The 10,351-nt window shown below is 44.0% G+C and overlaps 1 long non-coding RNA gene across 1 annotated transcript; it reads right to left on the bottom strand.

The window, feature by feature from the left end:
* Nucleotides 1–370: 370 nt before the first annotated feature.
* On the bottom strand, nt 371–3,191 carry LOC113897901. The gene is made up of 3 exons (XR_003512447.1): nt 3,114–3,191; nt 2,006–2,105; nt 371–1,626 (listed from the first exon to the last, which is right to left on the bottom strand). It is a non-coding gene; the product is annotated as an uncharacterized LOC113897901 (long non-coding RNA).
* Nucleotides 3,192–10,351: the final 7,160 nt, after the last annotated feature.

Genomic DNA, 10,351 nt, shown 5'->3' with positions numbered 1-10,351 from the left:
TTGTATCCTGACATATGCCCCAGAGGTTACCCACTCCATCTCACTAATAAGTGCATTTTCTAGTAACCTTGAGGTGGTTAAAGAAATGCAAAGGGGAAAAAAGGAGACGTAATCACAATTCTTTCCATTCACACTTCATATTAATTAACGCTTTCTACAGATGATACACTCCCAACTCTGCAGTAGTTTTTGAAGCCAAGATCCTGAATATCCCAGTATATGCTAGGAGAGAATTATATTCACATATAATTCCATCTAAAATTATAGCAGCAAGTATTCTGATTAACAATAATAAAACATTTTCATTAAGAAACACACGTTAAATATGGCAAAGTAATAAAAGTGAAATATTCCATCATTCCAAAGTGCGTGTGTATGCGTGTGTGTGTGTGCATGTGTGTGCTGTGTGTTGTGTACGTGTGTTCCTATGCTTTCCATATTTTCTCTGCTTATGAAACTCGCGACCCTGACTCTACTCTGCTTAAACTCACCCTTTGTGGGCAAGAGAATCCTAAATCCACTTGTTGCTTCCTTTCTGCTTATAGAGTGCAATGTGGGGACACCATAACTAGGAATCTATATGGGCAAAGATGCAGACGAGCTGCTGTTTCAAAATTTCTTCCTGGTCTTTTGATAAGCATCACTGGATCCATGCTTTATGATGGCAACCCCTCCTTTAAAAGCAGACAGGCTCTAGGGGACTGCCAGTTCCCCAAAGAAGACTTCATTTAGCAGGCGGAGTTGAGTTTTTACTATCACATCAGGGAGAACACCACCCGGAGAGGTTTTTTGTGTCTCAGAAAGGGGGAGGGCAAGGGTGACATTACTAGAGAGTCCTGTGGTCTGAACTTAAGTGTTTCAGGAAGGTCTTTGTTCTAATAGCTTAGGAGTAGAAAGGCTAGAGCCCTGAAGGGTGTGTTCATGAGTAAACAGTTGTTTGATGAACAAGACAGTTTGCCCGGTTGAGCAATTTGTTGTCCTGCGAAAGGTGATGTTTGCCCAGGTGAGCATCAGTCATACTGAGGACCAAAAAAAAAAAAAATTTTTTTAATGAGCTGCCTGAGGTTCAGAACAAAGTTATTTACTGGTTTGTCTTTCTGGGCAAAGATTTTCTGGAACAAATTGTAAAGTCATGTTGGGCCTCAGCTTCAAGTATTGATCACGGAGTTCCAGCAGTGCAGATGTCTCCACCCACCCTGGGAATCAGAGGATGAACCCAGAGAGGAAAGACTGCCCTCCATCCTCACCAAGTCCTGCTCCCATGATGGGAGTGCTCCCACAGTGGGAAATACCTACCGTGCCACTGACTGAGCTGCCTTAGAGAAATAATATCTGTGTCAGTATGAGAGGATGAAGATGAGCGTCAGTGATGTGTGAGTATGCATGTGTGTGTGTGTGTATGTGTGTGTGTGTGTTAGAGAGAGAGAGAGAGTGAGGGAAGGGGGATGGAAACCAGGAAGAATCCTCAATTTCCACTTCTCACTGGCAAGAATAATTTAATATTCATCAAACTTGGATATTCACCAAACTGGAGGGGAGGGTGTATTGTTTGGCTCCTGGAGGGATATTGGCATGTGTCTGGAGATATTTCCATCCATTTCAGCCAGGAGAATAGTGCACTGGCATCTGGTGAGGAGAAAACAAGGATGCATCTGCTCAATATCTTACAAAGCACAGGACACCCCAGCCCCTGCCTGCAACAAATGATCATTGAACCCGTGAGCTCAAGAGTGTAGAGGTAAAGGAACCCTGAACTAGATGAAAATAAAAGTTCCCCCAGGACATATGAAAAAGGAGGGGAGAAGCAGGGACTAAAAGACAGCAAAGCAAAGACAGGCAACATGAGGCCCCTCTGGGAAGGAGTCAACTGAAAAAGAGGATTAGGACAATATCATACATATTGTTAGAAATCTTTTAGGCTTCCAAGTTGTAGTGAAGCACCATTTATGCTCAACACTTCAGGGTCATGGAACAATTACGTATCAGAGAGCTTGGGGGTACTCACACAGTGACGTAGCACGTGAGCTGGGTCTTGAACTCAGGACAGGTAACGGCTTGCCCTTCCATGCCTTGTGTTGCATTCAGCTAGTTCATCCAATTATTGTCTATAAAAATACATTTCAGAAGGTCTAGTGCATGAATGAACTATCTTCTATCAGATCCTGGAAACACAAATCTCCATTTGCTCATATAAGACGTGTTTTAAACAGCTTCCTGAAAACTCCCATGACTTGTGTAAACTACGCATGATACAATAGCAGCTTACTTGAGAAAGAGACAGACAGTCATAAAATTAATGTAGCAATGACATCTTGCTGGAGGCACTGAAACTATAAATATAATTCCGATGTCATTTGTTTCCTTCCGCCCTTGAAATCCAGATAAACTGGCTCAAATCATTAACTTCATGCTCAATGGAAAAGCAAAGGCTTTGGGGTTTCTGTGGATTTCCAGCAACAGACTGCATTCCGATGTCTCCACATCTGATCCCTGATTCTTCAAGTGCTGTTTATACCATGTGACTACAAACCAGGCAAGAAATCCACCCTTCCTCAATTCTACACACACATTCACACATGTGTGGCATCTTGCACAAAGAGCTGATAAGTATAGCAGATTTACTTGAAGATTTACATAGAGATAGGAAAGGGGTTACCTACCAACAGCTTCAAATCCAACGTTGAAGAGCTCCCTTGTGAAACTCTGTTGGCCACCCTGCCACCAGGGAATTCCCACAGGATGTTTTTCCCAGGGTCACCTCGAAGCCATAGAGGCACTCTGTCCACGTGCTCACAGACCAAGGGACTTGGAGAGGGAAGCAGTGGTTTTGTTGCAGCCCTACCCTGGCCCCTCAGCCAGCAAACCTGAGCCCCTGCAGTCTGCAGAATCTGTGCACAGTGGCTCTGGCCCTACTCCGTGCAGTCCTCGGTCTCAGCCCGTCTCTAATCCCTCCTCCCCTACTCCCTTATAAGCCCCTCACTCCTCTTCCTCACTGATACAGAGACACAGGCAGACCTATGAACGCCTCATGTTCCCAAGCTGGACAGCTTAGCTAGACTTTGGCTTGTTTGTTTGTTTTTCTTGCATTCTTACCAACCCCCTTGGAGTCTTACCTGGCACTCAGAGTAACGTGACAGGTGAGCTTTCCAAGTAAGAATGATCACTTTGTAGATGAATTCTGGTACCCAGCTATTAAGATAATAAAAAGTTTACTGAATTAGAAAGCAAAAACAAATAATACCTTTGTGAAAGATATGTGAAAGACATATCTTTCACAGAGGGAGACGTGTAAATACACCTCCCTGAAAAGCTGAGGCTGGGGTCACTCTTTGGGGTGGACGGGATCATAAAGTCCTGTCCAGCGCCCCATCCAGTAGTTGACACTCTGATTCATGTCCAAAAAGGGGCTGACGAGCGTCTGCCTGATGGAGAGTCCTTCTTTCCCATGGCAATTCGGACCTGCCATCATTAGACCTGGATGCACAGGCAGGTGAGGGAGAGGTGATATTTCCGTGGCTCCCACAGCACAGCTTTGAATGTCTCAGCACAGAACTTGAGGTTCTTCACTCTTGGGAAGCCACCTAAATCTCTTTCCTCTACAAAATCCACTTATCATGCCTCTGGCCATGGTATGCATTGTTTTTCCTGTCTGGAATTCATATTTCTAAACCTGGAAAAGTTCTGTCCATCCTTAAAATCCACTACAACTTCCCCAGGTCGAGTAGCTCAACTGTTCCTTTCCACCCTGACATATCTTTACTGTGTAGGATACAGCAGACCATATTGGAATGTTCATTAAACCCTCTGCCTTTCCCTATTACATAAGAGAAACTTCATCAGCGATTTCTCCTGCTTTTAACACAAAGCCTAGGCCACTGTGCATAATATACATTAGTCTAATTACTGTACAAAAACTGCATCTCCTCTTCCCTGTGATAGTCTTCAAATGCATGAAGACAATGACCTTGATCGTTCTTAGTCATCTCCTCTCCGGGTTAGACTCCTAGAATCTTTCACTAATCTTTCCTTCACATGGACCCTGGCTCCCTTTCCATCTTTGTCTCTCTCCCTTGTATATGTTTCCATTCCCCAAGGTCTGACACTTGGGACTCAATGTCATACTTTCAGGAGATCCCTGCAGGTTCTCAAGAAATGGCACCTGGAGGAAGAAGTGATAGTGATCATGCAAATATTCAGGAGCATACTCCCTGCAAGAGCAGGGACAGGGCCCCTCGGATCAGGCAGTGCCAGGCCCTTAGAGTGTATGCTCAGCTGCTCAGTCATGTCTGACTATTTTGTGACCCCAGGGACTGTAGCCTGCCAGACTCCTCTGTTCACAGGGTTTTCCAGGCAAGAATACTGGATTGGGTTGCCTGCCATGTCCTCCTGTAGGGGACCTTCCTGACCCAGGGATCGAACCCGGGTCTCCTGCATTGCAGGCAAATTCTTTACTATTCAACCACCAGGGAAGCCCAGGCCCCTAGATCTACCTCAACAGAAGATGGGGCCCCTGGGTACAGTTGCCACACACTTGGCTTCCCCCAGAGTCCTTGGAACTGTGAGCTCTCTCTTGTGTACTCTAATTGCACGACGGCCAACTTTCAGATTTTTTCTGCACAGCTGGAAGGATATTTACACTTTTCTTATAAAATTTTGTCATCTCACACATGCTATTTTGTAAACTGTTTTTTTCATGCAAAACATATGCTGTGTACAAACCCCTTGTAGGTTATTAAAAATACATCTAACATAGGGATTCTTAAGATAGTGTCACATAGAAATTGGGAAGATTTCTAAAATTGAAAGTTGAAGTGTATGTGTATGTGCATATATGGCTTTTTATGGGGAGAAGATCTATGGTTCCTGGAGACTTGAAAGGGTCTATGAGCCAAAAATTAAGAACAACCCATCATCATTTCTGCTGGACACACAATATTCCACTATACAATTGTGCCATGCTTTATTGTGACACTTGCCTACTGTTGACTGTTTAGGCTGTTCCCATCACATCAATGCTATAAGCAATTCTACCCTGGCTGTTTTTGTGGATACCGCTGCTCATACCCATTAAGCTCACCTGCAGATGAATCCCAAGAAGAGAATCGTTTGCCTAAAGAACATGGACCCTTTTAAGGCACTTCTCTGGTTCTTATTTGAAGGTTCTAACCTTTGGTTTTTTCAAGTTCAACTCTGGGCTATCTCAAGCTCTGCTCTGAAGCTCCCCCAAGGGCAACCTCATCTCACGTTTGCCTTCATCCAACCACCCTTCGCTCCAGTCAAGTGACTTCACAGAGAGCCCCTCCGCTTCTCTCAGCTATGGGTAGCCTCCTTGAAGGAATCTGAGGGGGAGCGCTGAACTTTGTCTCAAGAGACTTCTGCTCAAGCTACATCTCTGTCACACACTGTAATCTTGGTCAGTTCACTCAGCTCCTCTGTGTGACTGTCAACAGTAATTTTTGCCCTGAGACAAAGTGTCCCATCTTACAAGTGAAAAACATTTGGCCCTGACTTGATGTGACTTATTCAAATAATGACCTTCCTTGCACTCAGGACCCTAGAAAAACAGGTGAGGAGTCAGAAATAGAGGCCTCCCTGGAATTTCTCGCCATGTCCTCCATTTCTAGCAGAGGGATAATGAAGAGCTTTACATCTCTGAAGAGGCATTTAATGATGTGAAATTATGTGAGTGAGTCACACACTTGCAAAGCAATGCAATTCTGTATTAACTGATTGAGAGATTATTTCAGACGTTCTCAAAAAGGAGAAAAAACAAAGAATGATGGTTTTTGAACTGAAACCTGAAAGCTTTAGGGAAACATCTCCGTGTGCTCTTTTCCATCTTCTTCTCCACCATGAGTTATATCTGCCAAAGCACTCAGCAAAAACGATGGGCGAGCCCTGAGCCACAGGGATGCATCTGCTGAGACGTGTAACTGGGGAGACAGAGAAGCAGTTATGACTCTCTGGGCAGAGTTTCACTTATAATGGTAAAGTGCTGGCCTCACAATCTGATCTCCTATAAACAACCCTAGGTGTCCCAACACGACAGTGGTATTACCTGCTTTATGGCTGCACTAGATAGGTAGGCTGTAGGTTTGGCTGATGTAACATAGACTCAAATTAGCAATGGTACGAGCAAGGTTATGTGTTAGTTCTCTCGCCAGGGCTAGAATGTTGCCCCCATAATCGCCAGGGCAGCGTATTACAGCAACCACTAGAGCCCACAGCCTGTGCTGCTTGGACTCACTTCATATTAGTTCCGGAAACATGCCTTCAGGATTCTGAAAGTTTTATGGAGAAACTACACCCCCAACCATACTGAAATTTGCCTTGGGGCTTTAAGTCACTGTCATTCCCTGTGCCACCACGCATGCTAGATTTCCCCTCATTCTCAGCCGGAACATAGCAGCATGACCCATTCACTGGGGAGAAGTCTGAGGCCCTGGTCACCTGCCCAACTCCCAACTTAGACTGTGACTGACGCTGTCATCCATTTACTATCAACAGGGGTAGAGCAACACCAAAAGTAGGCCACAGCGGATCCCCGGAGACCAAACATTCCTTCTTGTCGTTGCTAAGCACTTTCTCCTCCTTACAGTCAGAAGTAATTACCTTTTTCAGGATGGTGACTCCAACTCTTGAATGATGTTCTCTTAGGACAAGGAGCCCAAAGCACCCTGGAAACAGTAATAAACTATATTTCCATGGTCTCTCTCCATGTTCCCTTGAAAGTCCTCCCTTTTGTTAACCAAAACCTCTGAACACTCAGAATTCAGATTTTCTATAAGGGATTCATAAATTCCCCAAGTAAGGATACTCCCACTGTCATCCCCCTGGTTACCAGTGCATATATTCTACCTTTTGAGGGCACTGCTGCTAAGTCACTTCAGTCATGTCTGACTCTGTGAGACCCCATAGACAGCAGCCCACCAGGCTCCCCGTCCCTGGGATTCTCCAGGCAAAAACACTGGAGTGGGTTGCCATTTCCTTCTCCAGTGCATGAAAGTGAAAAGTGAAAGTGAAGTTGCTCGGTCGTGTCCGACCCTCAGCGACCCCATGGACTGCAGCCTTCCAGGCTCCTCCATCCATGGGATTTTCCAGGCAAGAGTACTGGAGTGGGGTGCCATTGCCTTCTCCGTTTGAGGGCACAGTGACATACAAAGATCATCAGTCTAGAGTACACACTGCGTCCTGGAAGATGACACCTTGCTCTCACACGAATGCCTCAGCTGTGTCTTCAGCAACCCACTCCATCACTCTATTAGGTTGTCAGCGTCTGGACGGAGTGGAACATGATATGATAAGTGAGTCTCCAATGCCTCCTTCACTATAAAGTGGGTCCTTGGGACTTCCCTGGTGATCCAGTGAGAATCCACCTTGCAACTCTGGGGATACGGGTTTGATCCCTGGTTAGTGAACCATGACCCCACATGCCACGGTGCAACTACGCCCTAGTACCGCAACTACTGAACCCACAAGCCACAACTCGAGCGCCCGTGCACCACAACAGAACCACCTGCGTGACACAGCGAAGGCATTAATTAATCAATTAAAAGTGAAATGGGCCCCCTTGTCTGACACAATGCCATGTGGGATCCTCTGGCGGTGAACAGTGGAGTCTTTTAAGCTCCCAGACAGTGATGATATTAGGTAGGGCTCTGCAGGCAAGAAAGGCAAGGCCACACCTGACTTATGTGTCTACTCCTGTCCAAAGGAATCACTGCTCATTCAAAGTGCATCTTCATAGGGTTTATCTCTTACCCCCTAGGAAGAGTGCATATGTCTTATCAACATGTCTAATGCACCTAACTGTCCTTCCATATATGGTCCATGAATCACAACATCATGAATATAAGTGTGATATTCCTCCTAATGTTCAGACAGTTCACGTTTCCTCAGAATATATTATGACAGAGGGAAAGAAAGTTAATATAACCCTGGGGCATGACTAATGTAGGTTGTCACATGCTCTAAGTAAATACAAACTGTATATTACTCCCTTTTCTGTTAGAGATGGGAAGAACATATTTTTCATACAAGTGGCCACAGGTCATGTATTTAAGACTCTATTAAAGATAGCATGTCTTGCATAACAGCTGCAACTGGAGTTCCATCTGGGTTGCGTCTGCAGCAGATCGATTGCCCTCCAGGGACCACGTGACTTTTGTAGGGGTCACACTAATGAATTAAAGGAGGTAAAGACAACCAGCCTTTGTGGTTTAGGTCTTGAAGGTGGCCTGATCTCTGTCGCTTCCCACAGCATGCAATGTTGTTCTAACAACATAAGGGAAGCTAGAAAACATTTTTAATGGAGTGACAATGAACACAACTTATGATAATTTGTAAGAAATAATTGACACAGTGCTTAGGGGTAAAATCTCAGATCATTAATTTTTAATCTTTTTAATGTTCTAATCTAAGGATTTAAAGGTAGAACTTCCCTCTACTTTCCAGTTCAACTGCTGTTCTTAAGTTTACTTGGTATTATCTTTTTGGAACTATGGATTATTTAGAAGTATGTTGTTTAATTCCCAAATATTCAGGAATTACATTTTGTTACTGATTTCTAATTTATTTCTTCTATCATCAATTAATATACCCTGCACAACTTCAGTCCTTTCAATTTTATTGAGAACTGTTTCATGATTCAGCATACAGACAAGACTATCTTGGTAAATGCACTGTAAGTTCTTGAAAAGAATGTAAACTCTGCTGTCGTGGGTAGAGTACTCTATAAGTGTCATTTATAGAACGTCGTAACATCTATAAATGTTATTTATATGTCAGTTTTGTTGATGCTGTTCAGTTCTTCTATATCTTTAGCAACTTTCTGTCTAAATTTCTATCAGTCATAGGAAGAGCAAAGCTTCAGTTCAGCTCAGTCACTCAGTCGTGTCCAACTCTTTGCGACCCCATGGACTGCAGCACATCAGCTTTCCATGTTCATCACCAACTCCCAGAGCTTGCTCAAACTCATATCCATCGAGCTGGTGATGCCATCCAAACATCTCATCCTGTTAGCCCCTTCTCCTCGCACCTTCAATGTTTCCCAGCTTCAGGGTCTTTTCAAGTAAGTCAGTTCTTCACATCAGGTGGCCAAAGTAATGGAGTTTCAGCTTCAGCATCAGTCCTTCCAATGAATATTCAGGGCTGATTTCCTTTAGGATTGATTGCTTTAATCTCCTTGCAGTTCAAGGGACTCTCAAGAGTCTTCTCCAACATCACAGTTCAAAAGCATCAATTCTTTGGCATTCAACTTTCTTTATAATCCAAATCTCACATCCATACATGACTACTGGAAAAACCATAGCTTTGACTAGATGGACCTTTGTCAGCAAAGTAATGCCTGCTTTTTAATGTGCTCTCTAGGTTAGTCATAACTTTTCTTCCAAGAAGCAAGCATCTTTTAATTTCATGGCTGCAGTCAGCATCTGCAGTGATTTTGGAACCCCAAAAAATAAAGTCTGTCACTGTTTCCCACTCTATTTGCCATGAAGTGATAGGACCAGATGCCATGATCTTAGTTTTCTGACTGTTGAGTTTTAAGCCTACTTTTTTCACTCTCCTCTTGCACTTTCATCAAGAGGCTCTTCAGTTCTTCTTCCCTTTCTGCCATAAGGGTGGTGTCATCTGCGTATCTGAGGTTATTGATATTTCTCCCAGAAATCTTGATTCCAGCTCGTGCTTCATCCAGCCCAGCATTTCGCATAATGTACTCTGCATATAAGTTAAATAAGCAGGGTGACAATATACAGCTTTGATACACTCCTTTCCCGATTTGAAACCAGTTTGTTGTTCCATGTCCAGTTCTAACTGTTGCTTCCTGACCTGCATACAGATTTCTCAGGAGGCAGGTCAGGTGGTCTAGTATTCCCATCCCTGGTCTCAACATTCAGAAAACTAAGATCATGGGATCCGGTCCTATCACTTCATGGCAAATAAATGGGGAAACAGTGGAAACAGTGTCAGACTTTATTTTGGGGGGGCTCCAAAATCACTGCAGATCATAATTGCAGCCATGAAATTAAGACACTTACTCCTTGGAAGGAAAGTTATGACCAACCTAGATAGCATATTAAAAAGCACAGACATTGCTTTGCCAACAAAGGTCCGTCTAGTCAAGGCTATGGTTTTTCCAGTGGTCATGTATGGATGTGAGAGTTGAACTGTAAAGAAAGCTGAGCACCAAAGAATTGATGCTTTTGAACTGTGGTGTTGGAGAAGACTCTTGAGAGTCCCTGGACGGCAAGGAGATCCAACCAGTCCATCCTAAAGGAGATCAGTCCTGGGTGTTCATTGGAAGGACTGATGTTGAAGCTAAAACTCCAATACTTTGGCCACCTGATGCAAA

The sequence above is a fragment of the Bos indicus x Bos taurus genome, chromosome 8 (genome assembly GCF_003369695.1).
Source record: "Bos indicus x Bos taurus breed Angus x Brahman F1 hybrid chromosome 8, Bos_hybrid_MaternalHap_v2.0, whole genome shotgun sequence".
Taxonomy (NCBI): Eukaryota; Metazoa; Chordata; class Mammalia; order Artiodactyla; family Bovidae; genus Bos; species Bos indicus x Bos taurus.
This window is presented reverse-complemented; position numbering and strand designations above follow the sequence as displayed.